Source organism: Phyllobates terribilis, unplaced genomic scaffold (genome assembly GCF_046119375.1).
Source record: "Phyllobates terribilis strain yellow unplaced genomic scaffold, ASM4611937v1 Scaffold_2__4_contigs__length_985480577, whole genome shotgun sequence".
NCBI classification, from domain to species: domain Eukaryota; kingdom Metazoa; phylum Chordata; class Amphibia; order Anura; family Dendrobatidae; genus Phyllobates; species Phyllobates terribilis.
Genome location: NW_027362762.1, coordinates 96,656,882 through 96,681,749, shown reverse-complemented (window position 1 = coordinate 96,681,749; position 24,868 = coordinate 96,656,882). Strand labels below are relative to the sequence as shown.

The window sequence follows — 24,868 nt, the reverse complement described above, 5'->3', positions numbered from 1 at the left end:
AAGAAAGAAAGGAGAGCCAGAGAGCGAAGAAAGAAAGGAGAGCCAGAGAGCGAAGAAAGAAAGGAGAGCCAGAGAGCGAAGAAAGAAAGGAGAGCCAGAGAGCGAAGAAAGAAAGGAGAGCCAGAGAGCGAAGAAAGAAAGGAGAGCCAGAGAGCGAAGAAAGAAAGGAGAGCCAGAGAGCGAAGAAAGAAAGGAGAGCCAGAGAGCGAAGAAAGAAAGGAGAGCCAGAGAGCGAAGAAAGAAAGGAGAGCCAGAGAGCGAAGAAAGAAAGGAGAGCCAGAGAGCGAAGAAAGAAAGGAGAGCCAGAGAGCGAAGAAAGAAAGGAGAGCCAGAGAGCGAAGAAAGAAAGGAGAGCCAGAGAGCGAAGAAAGAAAGGAGAGCCAGAGAGCGAAGAAAGAAAGGAGAGCCACAGAGCGAAGAAAGAAAGGAGAGCCAGAGAGCGAAGAAAGAAAGGAGAGCCAGAGAGCGAAGAAAGAAAGGAGAGCCAGAGAGCGAAGAAAGAAAGGACAGCCAGAGAGCGAAGAAAGAAAGGAGAGCCAGAGAGCGAAGAAAGAAAGGAGAGCCAGAGAGCGAAGAAAGAAAGGAGAGCCAGAGAGCAAAGAAAGGAGAGCCAGAGAGCGAAGAATGAAAGACAGCGATAGAGTTTTCCAGCTCCGAAGTTCGGTCGGGTACCAGAACCCCAACTTCCATGGGTCGGCTTATCCCTAATGTCTGTAGAGCGCTGCGGAATATGATAGTGCTATATAAATCAAGCATAATAAAGTATATGAGTCTGCCTATTTTGGGTGAGGAGATCCACCCTCGCTCGAGACATCACATTGAGTACAGACTGTGAAACGTGAATGTGTGAAACTGGTCTAAAAGTACGTTCACACAGTTTTTTTTGTGTGTATTTCGCAGCAGAACCGCTTCAAAATCCACAAAGTATTTGAAGTGGTTTTGGATGTATATTGCTAAGCGGATCCACTTCAAAACCCACATGCAAAAAAAAATCTCCATGTGAACATTAACGTTACACTTACACCAACACAAAGGTGAAGCAGTTTGGGCATCAGGAGCTATGGCTCGCTAGGACTATGGAGCTTCAGTAATTCTCTCGTCAAAAATGTATGGTTCGAGAATGAACAGTGCTGTCTTCACAAGCTGGTGGTCTCCAGACCCCAAATGCAACAGTCTCATAAGCATATATGAAGCTGAGTTCAGATCAGGAGACCCTTGGCCGATGCGGACATCGCAGTCCATACTCTGGCAACGAATGTTGGAAGCTTAAAACCGGTCTTACAATAAGATGAGGAGCGACAACAAAATATTTTTTTCTTCGATGTGGTCTTTTTTGGCACTTAAAGTTAAGCCCAAAACTGCTAGAACAAAGGGCATGGGGTACCTGGAGGGGCAGCACAACGCATTTAGTCATGGGCTCACAAAATTTTCCAATCCGCAAGTCTGAAGGATCTTTGTAATGTTAAACAGAGCAGACATCGCCTTCAATCCCCATGAAGGGCTTATTGCATGTTGTGGTGTCTCAGTTATTCCTACTGGAAAAGGTGTAAAACATATTGGCAGCACCGTTCCCTTAAAGAGCGTTGGGCCATGAAACTATAACAAAGGGGACTGTGGTGCCCAAACGTTCATTTTATTAGACATTTAAGAAATGCAGAATAAGTTATCCGTGAACTCGTCTGTGATGGGAAGGTCTGTAACTGGCGCGTCCCTCCCGAACCATCTTCTATGACGATTTTTGACCACATGAAAGCTCAACTATCACTTGGTTGTAAATCAGCTTCGATATTTCAGGAGAAGAGAGATCAGAGTTACACACGCCGGCACCGAACCAGCTCAGATGGATCTCGCCGAGAACTCATCCTGCAATTTGCCATGTACAGTGGAGAGTAGAGGATGGAGAAACTAGAAACTTTCTGCAATAGTCTAAAAACAATCAAAATAATTCTGCACACACATGGAAGTAAAAAAAGCAAAATATAAAAGCTGTGATCTGACGTAGCAGAAATGCTGTGGGGTTTTTTTGTTTTTTGCAGCAACAATCTTCTCTGGTTATGCATTTTAGACCTTGTTTTCTGGGTTATTTGTGCAGATTTGAAGCATTTTTTTTTTAAATACAGAAAAGCTTTGATTCTGCACTTAAAAACGCAACTGTACTGTTACATGCTTCTTCTCAGGCTGCCCAAAATACGCTATAGCGAGGGGAAGAAAAAAACAGACAAGCGACTCCAGCTGAAGTCTGATCTTTTCTGCTTTCATCTATTCCCTGCCGTGGGAAAGATGTAATAACTAATCCCGGGTAACAATGTGCTGCAGTAAAGCCTGCTCCACCGGGAGCTGACGTCCGTCCGCAGTCGATCGTTATCTGCGGACAATCAATCTCAGCAGATGACGGGCAGGGAGCGTTGACCTTCGTTTTCCGTCATAAGGCTAAAACTGTCTGCGCCAAGGAGCAGCAATGACGCTCACTCCTGAAGATGTCAGGTGAGCACAGCCGGGCCCTTACAAGCCAGGAAGCCGGCGGCTATAAAATACACAGCAGTACAGGAGTCCCCAATTAGGGTCCATTCACATGAGGCAGATTTTAGACATTTCCTTTCCTCTTAATAGATTTCTGTACGCTCCAGACATTTGCAAAAATTTCTACTATAAATCTGCCTCAAGTGAATTCACCCTTTAAGGGAAGTCCTCATCAGAAAATAATGACTAGCTGTTTACATCAGGTTTTTGTGTTCCATGCATTTAAAAAAATGGAAAAGCTTTTATCTGCATATCATAATCTTTATTAAAAATATAAAAAAATAAAACATGGAAATCTTGCAAAGTTCACACCGGCCACCTTTTATATTGTATCTTCCTGTTTGCTGTTTTTTTTTCCAGGAAATACCACATGTACATAGCCAAATGGTCAGACCCCGACCCTGTCTTTTGTATTAAAATATCCAATGAGCGTGTGTAGAGTTCATTGTGAAGAGAGGGGGCAGGGTGAGCTGTGACAGTCTATTACGATTGGTGGATCCTGTGTTATCAGCGGCGTATAGAGGTGTCACCAGTCATTGTAACCTGTCTCTGATGATAAAGAGTCTGCTGAAAACTCCCTCCTTTTTTAATAAAAACCACAGCGATTTGGAGAAAAAAAAAACTGTAATAAAAATGACATTTAACAAAAAAGGTTTGCACCAGCCAATTATGACAAGATCAGCTTACTATTCCCTACTTATTAGATGTTTGTCTGCTGATAATTAGTGGATGTTGTGAGTAAGAAGGATTGGGCATCCAGAAAGTCCACATAAAAGCAGCGACTGAAGGTCAGTTTACACAGACTGACCAGCGGCATAATATTACTGCCGATCAGCAAACTTTTACTGATCGGCAGTCAGTTGAATGCCTGTTTAAACAGGCAGAACAAAGCAAAACAATGCGCAGTGAGTGATCTATACTAGGTCGCTCAGTGCACATAGGCTGCCATAGTTCCCGGCAGTGTGTGTCCTGTTTACACAGGACGATGCCATGCCGACAAAGATTTGAAAGATAAAAAGATAATTTCACCAGATGAGCGAGCGGTTTGATCGGCAGACAGTTACCCGTGCAAGATAATCGTGAAATGAGTGTTTTAACGTTCACAATTGTCTTGCTGTGTCCATGCCCCTTAGTACACTTTCCCGGCGCCCAATCTTCAGCTTACATAAGGTAATGCTGATTAAACCTAAGCTCTACAGGTGTCTACAGCATCAAACACGAAGCCTTCTTAATCTGGGTCCTCACATCTTACATCATGGAGTGAGAATTAAAGAGCTATAATTCCTACCTAAACCCTTGGGCTATGTTCACACATCATGATTTTTTGGCGTCAAATTTTCTGCAGCAAAACCTGATATTCAAGGGCATTTTGTTCAGGATTCTTGCCATTTTGGTGTTTTTTCAGCGTTTTTTTCACTGCCCTATCTCTTTTGATGAATGTACATAAAGTTCTGTAAGGGGGGGGGGAGAGACGACATTCTATTTTGGCATCGAAAACAATGATACAAATTTTTTTCACCACCCGTTACTTCCTATGGGTGAAAAAAACGCTGAAAAAAACGCTGAAAGAAGTGAAATGCTCTATTTTCCAAACTCCCAACCGAGGCACAAAATCCTGAACAAAAAAAAATAAAATATATGATGTGTGAACAGAGAATTCTTGTTTCTCATAGACTTTGCTGGTACTGCAAAACGCAGCTGAAAATTTGCATAAAAAAACACTGAAAAAAAAAACAATGTGTGAACATAGCCTTACTCCAATTAGGATGTGAATACCCTCAAATTAAAGCTGGGAGCATGAACTTTATGCCCATATTGATTATATAATGTATCTAGAAAGTTTTGCTAAATAGCTAAAATGCCAAAAGTTGTGTCACACTGTCCAAATACTTCTGTATATGCATTTCTGTACATAAACACACACCCCACACTTATCTGATATTCCGATATTAAAAATAAAAAAAATGACAACGGAGGCGAATAAACCTGGTCTGGTTCATTCCCTGCAATACCTGAATATTACACCTGTCTAGTTACATATGGGCTTTAATAAGTCTCTTGTGCATTGTTACTTAAAGTGATGAGATCAGCGTTCCAGGGCGTTGATGATGCGACTGTGCACGGTATTAATGACGCTGTCAGATGACGCGCACGCTGCGCCTGATGGTGGAATTAATAATGGAATAAGCGCGGCTGCACGGGAATGAAAGTTGCACATGGCGTCATTTAGCAGAATGAGACTAAACCCGGGTAATTTATGTCCCCCCGCTCATACAGATCTGACAGTACGCCATTACCGCTTGGCTTTTTCTGCGTGCCTTGTTAAAACAAGAATCGCTGAGGGGAGATTAATGAGGCAGCTGTACACCAAGTGAAATGCTACCTGGGAAGGAAGTAATATGTTACCATCATGCTTAGGATATTACAGAACAAATACTATGCAAATGCTGCGTGCCTCTGATTGTAGGGGAAGGAGGGAAAATGGGACGCAATTAGGCAAAACCTCAATCCGGCGCCAGCGCTGCCATCTATGTTGCCGTTTTAGAAATGTCAGTTCGGATAAATTATGCAAGGAGAAATACATCTCTGCTCTGGGCGCTGTGAATAGATTTGGAGGTGTAGCGTTCCTCCAAGCAAAATGTGAATTTCGTAGGACTGAATACTGATGAATGGCAGCAGACATCATCCAATACCCAAGAAGGCATCATACTTGGGATGTTATAACCCTACCACCTTCTGTAAATGGTGAGAACAGACGCCACCCGAGAAATAGGACGGGCGGGTAAAAGTGTAAACGTCTGTACAAAAAGCTGCTGCAGAACATCGTCTGACGACAAAAGGGGAAACTTAATGGCAATCACTTGCCAGCTTGAAGAAACCTGAAGAGGTTTCAAGAGGTTCTGCAGAAGCCTAGGTGGATTATATTACACAGTTATGCAGAATCACTTTGCAATGGGAGACCGGTATAGTGCACAGGGGATTAACCTCAAAGGTCAAAAATAATGATTAAAAAAAAGATGACACAGGCAGGCATAAGATTTTAGAAATCTCATTCATTTTGCTTCTACTGCATTACTGTTTTTTAAGTACAAAAATTATGCATGGGTCCACGGCCCTGGCTAATCAAACGCCACACTGGGGACGTTAGAAGGTAAGAGGTTCGCGGGCCTCCCACCTAGGTGACAGGTACCACTGACTTGGAAGCTGGACCAGAATCCTGCAATATGAATCCAATACCTTCCCTCACGTAATCTCCGGTCCTCCCAAGATCATTTTCTCTCCTCCACACTTATTGGTTCCTCACCCAATCGCCTCCAAGACTTCTCCCTAGTATCACCCATCCTCTGAAATTCTGTGCCCCAACTCGTCCGATTATCCGCCACATTTTGATCCTTCAGACGGAACTTGAAAACCCGTCTCTTCAAGAACGCTTACAGCCTGCAATGACCGAGCTGCCTCCTCACCGCCAGAGCAGCCTCCTCCCCGCCACCGCCAGAGCTGCCGCCTCCCCACCACCACCACCAGAGCTGCTGCCTCCCCACCACCAGAGCTGCTGCCTCCCCACCACCACCACCAGAGCTGCTGCCTCCTCACCACCACCAGAGCTGCCTCCTCCCCACCACCACCAGAGCTGCCTCCTCCCCACCACCACCAGAGCTGCCTCCTCCCCACCACCACCAGAGCTGCCTCCTCACCGCCACCACCAGAGCTGCCTCCTCACCGCCACCACCAGAGCTGCCTCCTCACCGCCACCACCAGAGCTGCCTCCTCACCGCCACCACCAGAGCTGCCTCCTCACCACCACCACCAGAGCTGCCTCTTCACCACCACCAGAGCTGCCTCCTCACCACCACCAGAGCTGCTGCAACCCCCCCAACCTACTAACTCCTTCCCCATTAACCTGTAGACTAAGTCCGCAAGAGCAAATTCCTCTGCCCTCTGTACCAGTCTGTCATTGTTAGTTTGTTTACTGATATTTCTATTTTGTATGTAACCACTTCCCATGTACAGAACCATGGAATCAATGGTGTCCGAAAACAAAATAATAATAACTCTGCTCATCTCTACTCAGGAGTCCTAAAAGCAAAGGACCTTTTAGGACCCAGAAGTGTAAACAGTAATATCTAAGTTATTGCACGATATACTGAGAGTCATTTATGGGCAGGAAACAAGTGATATATTCACACGTTGCATTTTTACTGAGTTTTTCTCCACAAAAAAAAAAAAAAAAAAAAAAAGCAGCATTTTACTGAATCAACAAAGCGAATGAGATTTCGAAATCTCGTGCACGTGCCACTTATTTTTTCTTTGCAGGTTTGAAGAAAGTTCATATCTGCAGAATGTTAATTCTTTCAGCGTTTTTATAGCATTTTTCACCCATTCAAATGAATGAGAAAAAGATGCATCAAAAATACAAGGAAAAAAGTACGTGAACATACCCTAAGGCTGTATTCACACTTCAGAGTAGTGAACATTTCCATTGATCTATACATAGACCCATTTCATAAACGGGTCTGTGTCTCTGGATAGGTCCTATTCTCATCAGTTTTGCAGATCAGACTCAGACATTTAAGTCTATGGGGATCCGTGAGACACAGAAGACAAGACTTTGTACTTCAGTTTTCCATCCCAGATCCATCTGTTTTTAACGGACACATTAAGGGTAAATGGATAAAAATAAACAGTACCAGATTCCCACCAAAAAAAAAAAAAAACACAAAACACTGGGACAACACTTGGGTGCGAAAATTCCGTTTCCACGGTGGCGCAGTGGTTAGCACGGTTGCTTTGCAGCGCTGGGGTCCTGGGTTCAAATCCCACCAAGGAGTTTGTATGTTCTCCCTGTGTTTACGTGGGTTTCCTCCACACTCCAAAGACTGATCGGGAATCTAGATTGTGAGCCCCAATGGGGACAGTGATGATGATGTCTGTAAAGTGCTGCGGAACATGATGGCGCTATATAAGAAGGCATAATGTAAAATAGAATAAATAATCAGGAAAACATAGGACACTCTTGCCAAAACCTGTTTTCGGAATTTCTGAATCCAGCACTCAACATTCAATACTTAAAAGTTTTCTTGTTTTCCTTTTTTTGCTTGTTCTTTAACCTTCTACGAAATACAACTCAGAACAGAACTATACAAAGTGTGAAGTCTCACGGGCAAATTGCAGCAAAGGGAGCCCTCTGGGCAAGCAAAGATTATTCAAAAGTGCTTAAAAGCAACAAGCAAGGTAACATCTCTGAGAGACCACGGCCGCCGGAAAACACATGCCCAGCTCGGAACATCCGAGTACACCCTCCCCCCATGAAAGGGGAGCATGCTAAACCTCAGGGGGACACATCAGCTTTAGAGGGAACCGGTCACATTGCACATGCAGTCCGATCTGTGGACAGCCTAATATAGAGGAGAAGAGGAGCAGAACGATATACAGGTCTGCTGGAAAAGATTCAATAGAACTTGTGTTTTATTCATTTAAACCCCTGGTGTTTGTACGTAAAAGGAGTCCAATGGGTGGTCCTACTCAGTGCTCGTCACTTGCTATAGAGTCAAAGAGCCGCCTCCCACTTCACTGTAAGGGGGCAAACATACCACTCCCCACTTCCTGTAAGAGAACAAAAAATACCGCCCCCCACTTCCTGTAAGGGATCAAAAATACCGCCCCCCACTTCCTGTAAGGGGGCAAACATACAGCTCCCCACTTCCTGTAAGGGAACAAAAATACAGGAAGTGGGGGGCGGTAAGGGGGCAAAAAATACCGCCCCGCCGCCCCTTCACTGGAAGGGGACGAAAATACAGCCACCAAAGGGGACAAAAATACCGCCACCCCCACTCACTGTAGAGAGAGCCAAAGACCAGTCCCCACTTCCTGTAGCGAGAGCAAAAAAACTGTACAGAGGATTAATGGATGGAGAAATCACAAGGTAATGCGTGCAGAAATAACGAAAGTACCTGCCACGAGACCGTCATTCACAACTGGCAGGAGAGGTAGTACAACACCCGCTACAGAAAATAATACCAGCCTGCCAGCATGCCATTACAGGAAGCAGGGGGTGTAATAACCTCGCCATTCAGGAACCTGCTGACTATGCAGCGTTTTTCATGTGCCCCTCTGGATTGTACAACGTGGTAAAAACGCAAGGGAGCACTAAACGGACAGTCCATAGCGAACAGTGTGATCCAACCACAAACTCAATCTGCGGGTCCACATCCATCTCTACAGGTAACTCATCACTCCCAAAAAGGGCAACTACAAGAAACCAGCTGGACCCGCAGACTGCAGAAGCCTAAAGCTGGACGCCATGATACCAGATGATCTACGCAAGTCACCCTCCACCACAACTACAGCACCCCCTCTATCTATCTATCTATCTATCTATCTATCTATCTATATATAATAGTCTTATCCCGTCCGTCTAGGAAATCCCACGTCGCTCATTGGTCCGGCAGCGGCCAATCAGCGCCGCAGGATTTCTGAAAAAAAGATGGCGGCCGTTAGCGGCTCATCTGCGGGACGGAGATGCAGCCGGGAGATGACCGGCGCGAGGCGCTCATCTCCCGGCCGCTAGCAGCAGAAGGACGTCGACCGCCGGCGCCGCTGACCTCCATGCGGAAGGGAGGACCGGGGAGCGGCGCTGCGGGTCGGGATACTTCTGCTGCGAGCGCCCGCTCATGTCCCGGGTTCTCGCAGCGGAAGGAGCCGCACAGCCAGAGGTGCTCCCCGGTCCTCACCAATACGATTCGATGATTGGTCGCGGCCGAAGACCGCGACCAATCACTGATCTTGCCGCAAAAGTTAAACACCGCTGTGCTGATTGGTCGCGGACGCTGCCCGCGACCAATCACCGATTTGGGCGCCACATTTAAATAGCGGACGCGACCAATCACCGATCTTGCAGACACATTTAAACACCGCTGTGCTGATTGGTCGCGGACGCTATTTAAATGTAGCGCCCAAATCGGTGACTGGTCGCGGGCAGTGTACGCGACCAATCAGCACAGCGCTGTTTAAATGTTGCGCCAAGATCGGTGATTGAACACAAATCTCCGGACCTTAGTAACACCATGCGGCGACTGTCAGGAGATCAGCGGCTAGCGTGTCAAGGGAGGACCGGGGAGCGGCGCTGCGGGTCAGGATACTTCTGCTGCGAGCGGCCGCTCATGTCCCGGCTTCTCGCAGCGGAAGTAGCCGCACAGGCAGCGGCGCTCCCCGGTCCTCACCAATACGATTCCGCTCCCCGGTCCTCATCAATACGATTCGCTGATTGGTCGCGGTCTCCGCACCCGACCAATCAGTGATCTTGGCGCAAAATTTAAACACCACAGTGCTGATTGGTCGCGGCCGCTGTCCGCGACCAATCACCGATTTGGGTGCCACATTTAAATAGCGGCCGCGACCAATCACCGATCTTGGCGCCACATTTAAACACTGCTGTGCTGATTGGTCGCGGCTGGCGTCCGCGACCAATCAGCGACATTGGCGCCAAATGTAAACAGCGCTCTGCTGATTGCGCCTGGTCGGCCGCATACATATTCTAGAATACCTGTTGCGTTAGCATCGGGTCATCATCTAGTTTTCAATAATAAAAGGGGTTTGAAAAAACCTTTTAAAATTAACATTGATGGCAGAGACCTCCAAAAACAACACAAATTAATGAAACTATCCTGACTAAGTACAGAAACATTGCAATAGTTGTAATGTCGACAGGGTGTTACATAAAACATGACGGAAATTAGTAAATTGAAAGCCGAACCTCTGCCAAGCCCCGGTGACTGATTTATGTAACAGTAAAGGTGTTCGGTTGTTTAATAAATGTCAAATTAATTTGCTGATTGATTGGCGATCCGAGTCACGAATATCAATCTAATTACTGGAAGGACTTTTCGACTTTGGTATGAGGTTGGGGGGGGGGGGGGTGTCTCCTTTTTGCGGCCCATATGTGAGACAACAGTGATTTACAGTAACAATAGCGCTGTAATCAGCCATTAGACCGACTCGCTTTTCTAATCAATAGTAAACGACATCGAAGGAGCGCACGCATCACCCCGCGAGCATTGAGCGGGGGAGAAAGGAGAGATCCGCAGACGGCTCGCACCGCAGGAGTTTAATGCAAGATGTGCACATCTGTGCCTCTCTGGATTGTGAGACGTGAGCAGCAGGACAAGTATGAGGGACGAGGGCGGAATTACTACACAAGCAAACAAGACCTGAGCTGAAGACTGAGCAGGACAACACTAAAAGTCAAGCATTTTTGGCAGCTGGCGGCCTGGGCTTCCTTACGTCGGGTACAGAATGCGGTAACATGGATATAATTGCTACATGAATATAACCACTCCTGACACTTGTTCTTGGTCATTCATAATAGCTTTTCTGCAACCTCTCCAGTCCTACGACTGCCCGCACGTCAAACCTACTTGTCATGCTAGGTATAGGAAGAACCCATCGTGAAGACTGGAAAAGGGGGGAAGCCCAGCAACTAGGGAAAGGGGGAGTGGAGATCACCAAGTAGATCTAACACCACCCTGACTCCCCCATCGTCCCTAAATAGGTTGCACACCTATCGCCGAGCAGGATACCTTAGCCCTGGCTGACCCTAGAGTTAGGCCCTAGGTAGGGAGGGAGAGTGGCGAGCATTAGTCAGCCCCACTGCAACTAAAGACAAATCAGGGAAACAGACAAGGGGATACACTTAGCTTTGAGAAGACACCAGAGAGATCACTAATACAATCCACAAAGGAACTCGAAGGAGAATCTAGCCGACTGCTAGAATTCCAGACCTGAACAGAGGAATTAACTATCACCAGCAACTCTCTGGAGAAACTGAGTGTATTTAAAGATCCAGCAAGGGTGTGTTAATTAGCAGCAGAAGGTGGAGATCACCGCTGGGTCCTAGAGAGGGAGGGATGATGAAAGGATCAAGAAGGTGTCTGCAAGGCCAAGCGCAGCGACCTTCTACAGCCGGATCCAGAATGACTGTCTGGCAAACCTGACACAGCCATGACACTACTATTGTGTACGCCTTATAACACACAGAGCGTTTTTTTTTGGGGGGGGGGGGGGTTTTAACACTAGAAAAACTAACTAACTATCTGGAATCGAGGGTTAATTCCAGCTTAAGTCAGATAAAGTTCACTGTAGAAATAGTGAGAATGTGACATATACAATCAAATGTGCCAGAAGGGAAAATAAAACATAGCACAATGTGGATGAGATATTCAATCAGTGTAAGTGAAAAGAAGCAGAAAGCACACGGGTAGCCACATTTCATAAAGAGAATCTGTCAGCAGGTTTTTGCTACCTTTGCAATCTTTTACTGATTAGAGGTCAGTTGAATGCCTGTTTAAACAGGCAGACCACAGCAAAACAATGCGCACAGAATGATCTATACCAGGTCGTCCTGTTTACACAATACGATGCCATGCCGACAAAGATCAGAAAAGATAAAAGGTCATTTCACCAGATGAGCGAGTGTTTTGATCAGCAGCCAGTTACCAGAGCAAGATAATTACACTTTCCCAGAGCCCAATCTTCAGGTTATAAACGGTAATATTGATAAAACCTTACAAATAGTGCCGCAGCTCTACAGGTGTCTACAGCATCAGACATGAAACCTTCTTAATCTGGGTCCTCACATCTTACATCATAGAGAGAATTAACCTCTCAGAGAACGCTCAATGGAGCCGAAACAAGCTGCACGGCGCAGGCGGAGGTACAATGAACGCTCCAATGAATATTCATGAACATATTAACTGCACATTCGCTCGACTTTGGGGGGTCACAATCTATAATTTTATAACGGTGGCAGGTTGTGTCCTTTATATGTGACAGCACCAACTTCAAGCCTCCAAAGCAGGCAGCAGCTCTGTACCAAGCAAATCAAAGGCTGCTAATTGCTTTGCTTGACACATGACATGCCCAATCCCCTCGCCAGTCTCTAATCAGCAAAAAGCAGCCAAGTTTAGTCGTTTAGTCATCATAGGAGAAATCAAAGCAGCTGCAGAAGAAGAAAAAAGGGGACCTGAGTAATCAGAGATTAACATCTGCATCTACACTGGAGAAAAACGCCATCAAAGCAGAGAAGACTGCACTCCAAACAGATGATGTAGCTTCAGGTGCAGTCAATGACCACACCAATCAAGGGTGCACCCCCCCAAAATAAAAAAGCTGGTAAGGAGATCCTATCGACATCCTCTCCACGCAATGCAGAAAAGCCAAAAGAAAATTGAAATACATGCTCCCCAGAAGAAAAAAATCCTCCTTACACAGCAGCCTGGTATAGTGTTTAGAGAGGTTTTACCAAAATCATAAGTTATCCCCTTATCCACAGTGCTCTGCAGAAACCCGTCATGAATAGAGTGCAGCTGGGCATCTGCAGCCTCACTGCATTCATGGTCTAGAGGTCTGCCGGAAATAGAGCGCTGTGCTCCGCTCCATTCATTGTGATTGCCAAAATAAGCTGTGGTCGAGTATGCGCAATTCCGCCATATTCATGTTGATGGCCAGAGAGAGCGAAGCTTGAGCATGTGCACTTCCGCTCCTTTCATTGGGATTGCCAGAGAAGGCCGACGTTGAGCATGCGTACTTCCGCTCCATTCATTGGGATTGCCAGAGAAAGCTGACGTCGAGCATGCGCACTTCCATTCCATTCAACACCGTGAACCCTAGAGAGCAGCATGTTTTCCTCCTTTTGAGAAAACCCCCTTGCCAGAGAAAGCCAAGGTTGAATGAATATGTGTACTTCTGCTCCATTCATTGTGATTGCCAAAGAACGGAGAGATCGAGAATGCACTTCTGGTCCATTCATTGTGATTGCCAGAAGAAGCAGAGATCAAGCATGCGCACTTCCACTCCATTCATTGAGATTGCCCAAGAAAGCAGAGGTCGAGCATGCCTAGTTCCGCTCCATTCAACACAGTGAACCCTAGAGATCAGCATGTTATCTTCGTTTTGGGAAAACCCCTTTATGACTTCTGATTCACCCGGAGGTGGGGACCCATATCCAGAACAGTCCTCCCCATTGCCCAACCCATCTTGGTGATGTTGTCACCATCTTTCTCCACCACCAGCAAAAATAAAAATTTGCACCCATCTTTGTTCATGGACACTGATAAAGAAACTTCTCAATCAAAGTAATGTTGATATGCCAAGCCCATCATGAAATTCACGCTGTAATACACCAGGCACATGTACGTTGGAGTCTCTGGTCAGAGCTGCACCCATGGTCAACTTAAGTCTGAGAGCCATTGTGAGCGCTAATGACCTATTCTTCATCCAAACCACGAAGCCAGCAATACAGAACACCGTATGTCCATTTTTCAGCTTCATTACCACATGCAGGAAAATCTCCAATTACTACATGGCAAAAAATAAGAGACCCCCCAGACAGAAATGTTCCAGAAAGTTTCAGCCTGTCATTAGGAACCTGTAAAATCAATATTTACTGACAGCAGGGAAAGTTTACGAACTCTTAATTGCAGAACTTATGATGTAAAAATATATTAACTAGCCTGGGTCATTCTCGTTAGTAATGGGATCGATAGATGGCAACCTATCAAAGTTGTCATTCAGGCAAAGGAGCCATTCCCCTATAGCTTCATACACCTCAGAGGTTATACATCCCTTAGGTACGAGTAGCTCCGTTCAACCCTCTTCCACAAACGTTACCATTTATGGTTCCGTCCAGATGTGCAAAAATTGAAGACAATTTCTTACGATCCCTTAGGAAGAATCTTTTGTTAGACCTCTTCAAAAGAGATTGAAAACCTTTTTTTTTTTGCCATACAAGATTTCTCTATCCAAAACTTCCACGTGTTCCCATACAGCAAAACATGAAAGAACGCTTTCAATTGATTACCTGGTGTTTGTTGGGTTACCAACAAAATCTAATACCACAATTAAAATGGGGCCTCCCACTCAAGAAGGAAGACATGGTCCTTCAATCCTTGAATCATACCGTTACTGAACTATGTGATAGTGTAGGTTCCCATCTACGGGGTACACCTTGTCATGGCAGATGGGGGCACGCAAACTGGCCAAATTGTGCACCTCAATTCTACAAGTATACTCTATACAGCAGTAATACAGTTCAAAATTCATACATTCACTATTTGCATGTGTCTTTGCGTACACTGTGTGTTGCTGTATTCTTTGGTATGTATCGCAGGCGCAACAGCTGTCCACATTTGCTCCGGTCTGTTAAGCGTTTTGCTCTTTGTAACATACATTTTTTGAGTGTAGCGAGCGACTGCCTCCATGTTTGGGTGAGCACCCCTCCCATGTGTCCCAAGGCCCCCATACACATTAGACTAATGTCAGTTAAGCTTGCCAATATAAATGAGTTCTGCCGACATTCTAAGGTGCATGGGGTTGATGGCCGGCTGATGGTCTGGCGATATCTCAGGGAGAACATTGCGATTGACCCAAGTCAATGGCCGACATGTCAGCCGACGGCTCTCTCATAGATAACACAGGGGCGCTCAGTCGTGCGAGCACTCCTATATATGGGAGAGTTGGCAGAGATGTCTGTTGGACGAATGATCGTCTGAAGCATCGTTCGGACAGAAGATATCTAATGCATATGGCATAAGCTTAAGGATGTTTTCAATTATGGATCCTACCTCTACTTTAAATTCATATCCCTTGGACATGGAGAGTTTACATTTGATAGTGTAGTTTCCCATTGTAAGGTGGCTGTAGGACACCTAGTGGAGATAAATCTGGAGTAATGCTTTAGTACATATAGGACTAAAAGGTTAATCGGCCATGACAGGTTGATTATGAGCAGCTGAACGGCTGCTCACCATATTTCCACCCCTGGGTGTGGTTCACTTGATAAAATGAAACCTGTTTGTCTCACATGTCTGTGTACGGAGGTATGCAGATCTCCTGGACTGACTTTATTGTTTCAGATGGGCTCACACAAATTAGTGAACTTGTTTGTCAAGTCCCTCAATACTACGAGTATAGTCCACATAGCAGTAACGCAGTCCAACATTCTTCTTATGTACACGTATACCCGACTCGTGTTTTTTGGACCCGTAAAACCCCTTTATATTGTTTATTCAGCCATAATTTTAGATTTATAGAGTAATGAAGTTCAGGAATATGTTATATTAAGGCAGAAATTGCAATTTAACTCCAATAAAATAATTGCGTGCTCAGTGAAGCAAATATACATGGGTAAAATAAAGAATATGGCATCGGTAAATGTTTTCAAACAAACGGCAAACAGCAGTCGGTACACAATCTTCACTTCCCAGACTGAGCCGACAGCTTTGTGGGTCCCCCCGGAAGAGAAATTATACAGATTCCGATACATGAACAGGTCTGCGTAGAAGAAGCGGCAGCTCCCTCATGTCCTTGTAGTGTAATTGCTGCTGTAATTGGATGCACTGTTAATTGCGTTCACATTTGGTGCCGTCTTGGGAGTACTACAGCCTACGAAACAACCCCCCCAAATCCCCTCATCCGATTAACGGCAATAACTCACAACAAAGAGGCAAGGAGAGGGCTGGCTGCGGCCGAGGTAACTCGTACAGGTTGTACAGAAACCTGCCCGCGAGGCGGACCACCGAAACGTACACGACTTCTCCTGCATGCTTTATTGAGTGAAATGAAGGGGGGAAAAAAGGGCAAAAAAGTAAAAAAAGACTTCCAGTGCAAAGCAATGAAATATTAAGCACGTCCAACATAAACACCCAAAATGTAACAGTCATTATTAAAGTATCTAATAGCAATAAGAATAATTTTAGGTTTTGGTTAATTTGGATTGTTTTGATTTTTTTTCCCCCATTGAAGGCTAAAATCATTTAGGCAACTTATCCTGGTCATAAGTAAGATACAACGCCCGGCTGAAGATCATTAGTCCGTTATCTCGCCCCATCTCCCCTTTCCAAATACATGAGAGCTCGAAGACTCCCGCTGACAGCGGGTCAACTCCCTGTAGGTGAAAGCAAAAAGGATCAACCATTACAAATTACAACATCCCAATCCTCTTCTCCCCCAACACCATCTTGAGTCAGGAGGCCCCACACATCATATGAGCAGGTCCAGCTGATTTACCACCTGATGTGTATAGGGCCTTCAGGTTGGGTTCGGACCGCCGTACAAAAACTCCGGCCAGTCATGTGTATAACCTGCAGACATGGCTCTGTGCGCTCGTCCAAATATCGGAGCTGCCTGCTATTTACATGCACCAGTCTGCTCTGTAAATCACACCAAAGTAGTGCATGCTGCCATTTTTTCCCCACCATTGGTCCAAGTGGAAAATTGGTGAATTGTGTGCGGTCCATGGAGCACAAGTCCGTATAATAAGCTCATCAGAAAGTGCCCCGATACTGAACATAGAAACATTGCATTAAATCACACGATTGCAATTATTTTCACTTGACTGCAGCTTTTTGTGCCCGACGCCCAGGATATATGAGGTCTTTCCTCCTTGTGTTTTCTGTGTCATTTTTCTTTTACAGTCTAGCATCTCCCATGGATTACACCTTTCCTGGTTGCCTCTGCTGACTTATAGGAGTTGTCCGCCTTGGACAATCCTTACTTGTTAAAAAGTGTCCCCTGATCCTAGGATGTGTAACATATAGCGGATGCCCAAGCAGGGGAACCCATCTATGATGTCCAAAGGCACTAAAAAGATACATGGATAGGACATGGTTGATCTTTAAGTGGACTTTGATGCAAATTTAGTAAAAATGTGTAGAAATCAAGAAGACAAAATTTCAGGAGGATCAGTCATTGGTGCCCACCAACAGCACGTGTTCTAAAATGAAAATATTTCAGACGAGCGGGCATTTTTCACGTATATGGTGTTGTTGGATTTAACAGCTATGTAAGGCCAGCTAGAAGTTTCCTTCCAACCTCAGACGAATGTTTTGCAGACCCCCCCCCCCCCCCCATGTGAATGAAACCTCAGCTAAGAGTTTATGTGTCTTCAATGGGAAGAGAGAAAGCCAATGCCGGAGGAAAAAAAAAAAAATGTTATATTACTAACTGCCCAATCCTTCTCTTTCCTGATATCCTCGGTTGGAGGAGAATCGGGAGGGCCCCATTCCCATCAGATGGTTGGCCAACTTATCTAATGAGTATTGAAGCCCATAGACGGGAACTGGTTTAGGAATAATGCTCGAGATCTGCGTTTCCAACTGAAGCCCATAGACGGGAACTGGTTTAGGAACAATGCCCGAGATCAGCGTTTCCAACTGAAGCCCATAGATGGGAATTGGTTTATGAACAATGCTCGAGATAAGCATTTCCAACTGAAGCCCATAGATGGGAACTGGTTTAGGAACAATGCTCGAGATCAGTGTTTCCAACTGAAGCCCATAGATGGGAACTGGTTTAGGAACAATGCTCGAGATCAGCGTCTCCAACTGAAGCCCATAGATGGGAACTGGTTTAGGAACAATGCTCGAGATCAGTGTTTCCAACTGAAGCCCATAGATGGGAACTGGTTTGGAACAATGCTCGAGATCAGCGTTTCCAACTGAAGCCCATAGATGGGAACTGGTTTAGGAACAATGCTCGAGATCAGTGTTTCCAATTGAAGCCCATAGATGGGAACTGGTTTAGGAACAATGCTCGAGATCAGCGTTTCCAACTGAAGCCCATAGATGGGAACTGGTTTAGGAACAATGCTCGAGATCAACGTTTCCAACTGAAGCCCATAGATGGGAACTGGTTTATGAACAATGCTCGAGATCAGTGTTTCCAATTGAAGCCCATAGACGGGAACTGGTTTAGGAACAATGCTCGAGATCAGTGTTACCAACTGAAGCCCATAGATGGGAACTGGTTTAGGAACAATGCTCGAGATCAGCGTTTCCAACTGAAGCTCATAGATGGGAACTGGTTTAGGAACAATGCTCGAGATCAGTGTTTCCAATTGAAGCCCATAGACGGGAACTGGTTAAGGAACAATGCTAGAGATCGTTTCCCAAACTCCAGTCCTCACGGACCCCCAAAAGTCACGTTATCAGGATTTCCTTAGTATTACACAGGTGATTGAAGTATCATCAAAGCATCAGGAATGCTCTCATCTGTGCAACACTATGGAAATCCTGAAAACATGACCTGTGGGGGCCGTGAGGACTGGAGTTTGGGAAACACTGCTCTAGAGAAAGGGGAGCTCTTTACGCACGCTAATAAATGAAGGTCTATTTATATTTTTTTTTTTCCTCCCATAAAATCTTGACGGACCCTTAAACTTCTGGCAGTCCAACAGGGACACCGTCATACCTGGTGCTATGCTTCAATAGAGCCAAAAGTTGGACTTTAGCTTGCTCATTCCCAGAGCAACCCACCATTCTTGGTTTCTGTATGGTCCACTGAACATTACTAGCCAGATAAAAATGTTCCAATTATTGGATACAGTAATTTCACAGGACATTTGCAATTTAATATGTTGGGGGATGCACAGCTGTGTATAAGAGAATAAAAAACCTCTAATGTCTGTACGTTAAAAGAAAGAAAACATTTACCCAAGATGAACGCTGGTGAAAGGAGCGTGCACACTGAAGGACTGTGTGTAATAGAGGATTAAAGCAGAAAGTCTAAAGTAAATATGCATTAGAGACGCTGCGATATCCAGCTGTACTGAGAGCACGAGTACAAATAACACGGACACAGCATGAAGACCGCGCGTCCTCCAACCTGCTGCACCGCAAACACCGCATAGAAATTAACTCCAAGGAACATGGGCCAATATTCATTTGCGATTTCTTGAAGTCACTTTTCTGCACGTTTTTGTCTTGTATTTGCTGACAATTTCTGCGTCAAATTCTTCAAAATAGCGGTTCGGAAATTTGGTGCTCAAACAAAATAAGTTGTTTTATTTTTTCAACCAGTTTTTACAACTTTCAAGCACCAAAGTTGTAAAAACCTTAAAAAGTCACATGGTTATCTAAAAATATCCCAAATGGAAAACTCCTCCAGAAATCTTACTCCAGGGGCAAGTGGTGGATTAAAAGGAGATTTCCCTCCTCTCTACTAAATATTGCAACATTGGTAAAAGTCACATTTCAACAATATGTCTAAAACATTTGGATAAGCAAAGTGGTCGAGAAACGAGACGCAGATATAAAAGGCAACTAAAAAAAGAGGAGGAAAGTGAAAAAAAAAAAAAAAAACTGATTCTCCAAAATGTAAGGCAGATCGTGCAATCTTTTCATATCAGTGGGTGCAAAGAAGGTGACTGCATCCTCTGGGCGGTAATGACGAGCCATAAATGGCACCACAATGAAAATGCCATTTCTTCCGGGCACAGTAGATAAATACAAAACAGCAGTTTGCCATCGCGGGTACAACAGGATAATCAAGCATCTTCCCGGAGCTATCCGAATAAGCAGTTATGGAGAATATATTAAAACTAGATCAGGCTAGATTGTGTATCCAGCAGCATGTAACATGCATCATCTAGGCTGTGCGGTTTACCTATCGGCAGAGGAGGGGGGTGTGTAGGAAGGTGGCATTATAAGTCAAGAATTTTTAATATAAACCTAAACAATGCCGGTCAAAGAGTGATTAAAAAAAACATCACTGGCGGCAGGCAAAGTCTGCTGGTCTTTTATACATTCGGTGTGTGACCGCGTGCCTAATGCACGGTGCTGGATGTGGCCATTGAGAAAGACATCGGTCACGCAGAAAAAGTGCCGAGCCCATGTAGTATCGAGAAGCTACACAACTGAAGAGTTGTTTAAATGTTCTACAAATAGAAATGACTGTTTATGGAGCACCTTTTAACAATTTGGACAAAATCGCCATCTATTAACCATGCTCCCCACTATGAATGTATGTGGTGACCTGGCTCTGCTTCTCCTGGTCAAACGCATGGACCTGGATGCTACATTCAGCGCCGTCTCGCCAAGCAGAAGACAAATGTAACGATGGGGAGCTGGTTTATAATAAAATAGGGGGCATGAAGGTGAAGCTGGGGATCTTGTTTTTCTTTTCTTACCATACGGAGTTATGGGTAACGACAACACAGCTATTAAAAGGAAAGCTAGTCGGACTAATTGGGACTAGTGGGAAGTTGCAAAACCTCACATAAAATAAGGCCAGGTTTACTTATTTTACTTGCTTATAGAGCACCAGCACTTTAAAGACATCATCATCACAGTCCCCATCAGGACTCAAACTAAATTCCCTATCAGTATATCTTTGTAGTGTGGGAGGAAACTGGAGAACCTAGCGGAAACCCACACAAACTCCCTGCAGATGTGGTCCTTGGTGGGATTTGAACCCTGGACCTCAATGTTACAAGGTAACAGTGCTAACCACTGAGCCGACGTGCAGAGGCTCATTCACACTGCAGAGGATGAGCAGCATCTGCAGAGATTATCACGTCATAGGTAACTGTCAACGCTCCACTTATCACGGTGGACATTGCGGAAACTTATTACTGTCTATCTAATGCAACAGTCAGCAAAAAATGGAGATTTCACATTAAAAATTTTATAGTAGGGTTCGGGCAAATTACCTGGGACCTGCATAATTAGTGCATTTCCTCTGACATCGCGTCACGCCTCCTCTGTTCTAATACATCTTACACTTTGCCACTGAAACAATGTACAGAAGCGTCAGCAGGCGCTGGGCTGACCCGACGGGGCTGTCAAGTGACAGCTCCAACAAACGCTTACATTCATGTTAATTCAAAAAGGATCCGAGCTCCAGCGAGATCGGCAAACACATTGTATCCTTCACTCATCACCGACATGTCCCCGAGATGGCGGAGGAGGCCAATCTGTGCAAAGAAACCGCGCTCGAGAGAAAAAAAAGAGTGAAGAAAAGCAAATGATATCAGTTAAAGAAATGGTGCCAACTTAGGCCATGTTCTTAAAAAATATTTTTAAAAAATCCACTATTAAGAATAAAGATGAATTACAGTGTCTGGAACAAAAGCTTAGCACCAGCCGATATGACGGCAAACTGACCAACCAGGTTTATGCTTCAATTTTTTTAACTGTAAATATAAGCACAGATAGTGCTGTGTCCCCATCTTTCCCTCTCAATGTAAGCAAATGCCCTATGTGCCCACGATGCAGAAATCAGCATGCGTTTTTCCAGCCAGGGAGAAGCAGAAAAAATATGCAGCATTTCTGCATCGTGAGCACATAGCCTTAAGCCCCCGTCTCACATAGCGAGATCGCTAGCGAGATCGCTGCTGTGTCACGGTTTTGGTGACGCAACAGCGACCTCACCAGCGATGTCGCTATGTGTGACACTTTGCAGCGATCAGGCCCCTGCTGTGAGGTCGCTGATCGCTGCAAAGTGTCCTGGACCATTTTTTGGTCGTTGCCCTCCCGCTGGTCAGCACACATCGCTGTGTGTGACCAGCGGGACCAGCGATCAGGCTGGTATCCATGGTAAACATCGGGTTACTAGGGGCACACACGCACTTAGTAACCCGCTGTTTATCATGGTTACAAGCCTGCTAAAGTGAGCGGTAACCTCCCGCTCACCGTACCAGAGTGGTAACCATGATAAACAGCGGGTTACTAGGTGCGCGTGTGCCCCTAGTAACCCGATGTTTATCATGGTTACCAGCCTGCTCCTCCTTCAGCAGGCTCGTAACCAGGAGCAGGACATTGTGGAAAGATTCTTTCCACGATGTTGCTGCTCCCCTGATCGTTGGTGAGCCTGCCTGTTTGACAGCTCACCAGCGACCACATAGCGACGCAGCAACGATCCCTGACAGGTCGTATCGTTGTCGGGATCGTTGCAGCGTCACCGAGTGTGATGGGGCCATTATCTTTTTCAGGTATAGACATTAAAGGCCCAGATTGTACTTCATGCTCTCTCCCTGTAAATGGAAGCGCCTTCTTGTCTTTCTCTATAAATAGAGTAGATAAACCATACTGCATCTTTGTTTCTCCCTGCAAAATACGTACAGACAGACATTACTGCTTCATTGTTTCTCCTTGTAAAATGAGTACAGGCAGTCAGTACTGCTTTCTAGTCTCTCCCTGTAAAATGTGTACAGGCAGTCAGTACTGCTTCCTAGTCACTCCCTGTAAAATCTGTACAGGCAGCAGTCTCATCATCATAGACAGAATGATATACCTCCATATAGTGCAGAAATTACAGTACGCCCCCCCCCCCCCCATCCTATTAATTCACATTAGGTGAGGTCACAGCTCACCTCCTCCCTCTCCCTGCACACATTCAACAGATTAGAGCATGCTCACCTTCTACACAAACAAATTGGGTATAAGTCTATTGCCATTTATGTCCATGCAAAGAACAAAGTAGAAATCTAAAATAAAGCTTAGTGGCCAGCAGGAAAAGTGCACAATTTTTTTTAATAAAGTGATATGACGAAATAAAAATCACATAAAACAATTTATATTTTATCCCATCACTTTCTGATGATTGGCTGGTAGGAAGAACTTTGTATTTAGTTTTGGAGAACCCCTTTAAACTAGTCTTGTATGTAATAAATGATACGGGACTGAAGCATAATTTTGGAGGTATAAAATAAAAGTCACATAAATTACTGATGCCGGCATGAAGACCCACAGATGTCGCGCTCAGCTTGATCCACACTAGATGTTTCGCTTCAAATAAGTCTTTGTCCAAAGTGAAGCCTGGCGCGGTATTCTAGCAGCGTGGCCTGGGGGAATAGCGCACGCTTTGCCAAACACATCGCACTTTGTTTTACTGCATTAAAGTCAACAGATTCCGCATTAGATATTCAGATTTCATAGCAGATATTCTCAGAGAGCTCCCGTCAAGGACTCTGGTGGTAATCGGCTCTTATATTAAAAGGGCAGCTAAGAACAGACTCTATATTCACGACGATACAATAAATATAGTGGCCATTACCTCCTGCTGGTAGCCGGCTATTCACAGCGCACTCAGGACATATGCAGGGACAAGATAATCGTCTGAGCCCGTGTGCTGCACTGCCTTCATAAAAGATAATTCTCGCATGAATACAGCATAACTATTATTGCACGCCGCGCCGCGGGAAGGCTGCCCTTTGTCAAATGACAAGATTGGGATTTAAATGCGTCTGTCTTTGTGAGACGCTCTTCACTGAAGCCCCAATGCACTTGGACTTTCCGCTTGACTCCCAAGATAAAACCGATGCAAAACATGAGTAGAGAACTGAACAGGCTCTGCCTAAAGACCGCGTTCAGCCCATGGGACGCTCCGGTGCACGGCTTCTCAACGCTCCTCTACTCAGCCACGCCAGGAAATTCAAGGTGATGGCAGCGCCTCGCCATGGCATACTGCCAAGTAATACTATGTATTGCATAAAATACCCATCTACAGGGGGACGCGCACTACGGGGCCACGCACTACTCCTCCTTAGAAGTGCCAGATGTGACGGCATCATGTGGCAAGTCTCGTAGAAGAGTCGATAGTGACTTTTAGGATTGCTACTGCCAGTAGGTGGCGCTAGAGTTCTACCCTTCCTCTCTGAAGAGTCAATCTGCATATAGAACAATGAAGTGATGTATCCAGCCAGTCTGCAGGGTTGTGTATCAGGGAAGCCCCCTGCAGAGAAAAACAAAAGGCAAACACACAACGCCCCCCCCCCCCCCCCCCCCCCCCCCGCCCCCCCCGCCCCCCCAACAGATGCAAGATAATACAACCCATCTCCACCCCCCAGGTGAATACAGGTCACTTGTTATGTATGCGTAGACACAGACAGGATTCATGGCTCCTCCTGCCAGAACACCAGCATTTTGACGTTTGCTCCTTACTCAATATTGTATAATGATTTTGAATTAGAACATGGCCAGGCTCGATTTTTGCCTCACCTTTGGCTTAATCTCAGGTTACCGCATCCACAAATAGGTATTGTCTATGTTATCATATCAAACTATATGGGATATCTGCAGGCAGACCATTCATCACCCCAACCATACATTACTTGGCCCCAAAGTCCAGATCTAAGCTGGTTTTGTAATATTCAGTTGTGTGCCACCAGCTAATTCAATGGTAACTCCATGCCCCTTCTGCATTGCCCCTGGCCGAATCACCCAGGGATCTGCTATAGCGAGAAAGGCTCCGGAGTCACAAAAGCCACAACCCTCTGGCTGTCCAGCATGTCCTCCTCTAAGTGCTTTCTTGGATGATCAAAATGAACTTGTGACTGTTGATCGCACTCCATAAACCTCTAGTGGTAGACCAGACAAGTCTTCTCGGAGCGATGGCCCCTCTTCCTCCGCTGAAGTTCTCTGAAAATAACACATAGCCCAATTTGGTGCTGTGTCACTCCTCCGTCAACAATCTGAGCACATGGCTTCCAGAAGTCCACACTGCCCACATCTATAACATCTTTGCTGGGTCACTCTCCCACCCCATGTCCATTCTAGGAGAGGTGGTAAAGAACCTG

The 24,868-nt window shown here is 45.3% G+C and overlaps 1 protein-coding gene across 1 annotated transcript in view; it reads right to left on the bottom strand.

Moving 5' to 3' along the window:
* The window catches only part of DDX10 (DEAD-box helicase 10), a 178,986-nt gene that overhangs the window by 105,550 nt on the left and 48,568 nt on the right, over positions 1 to 24,868 (bottom strand). The window lies entirely within an intron of this gene.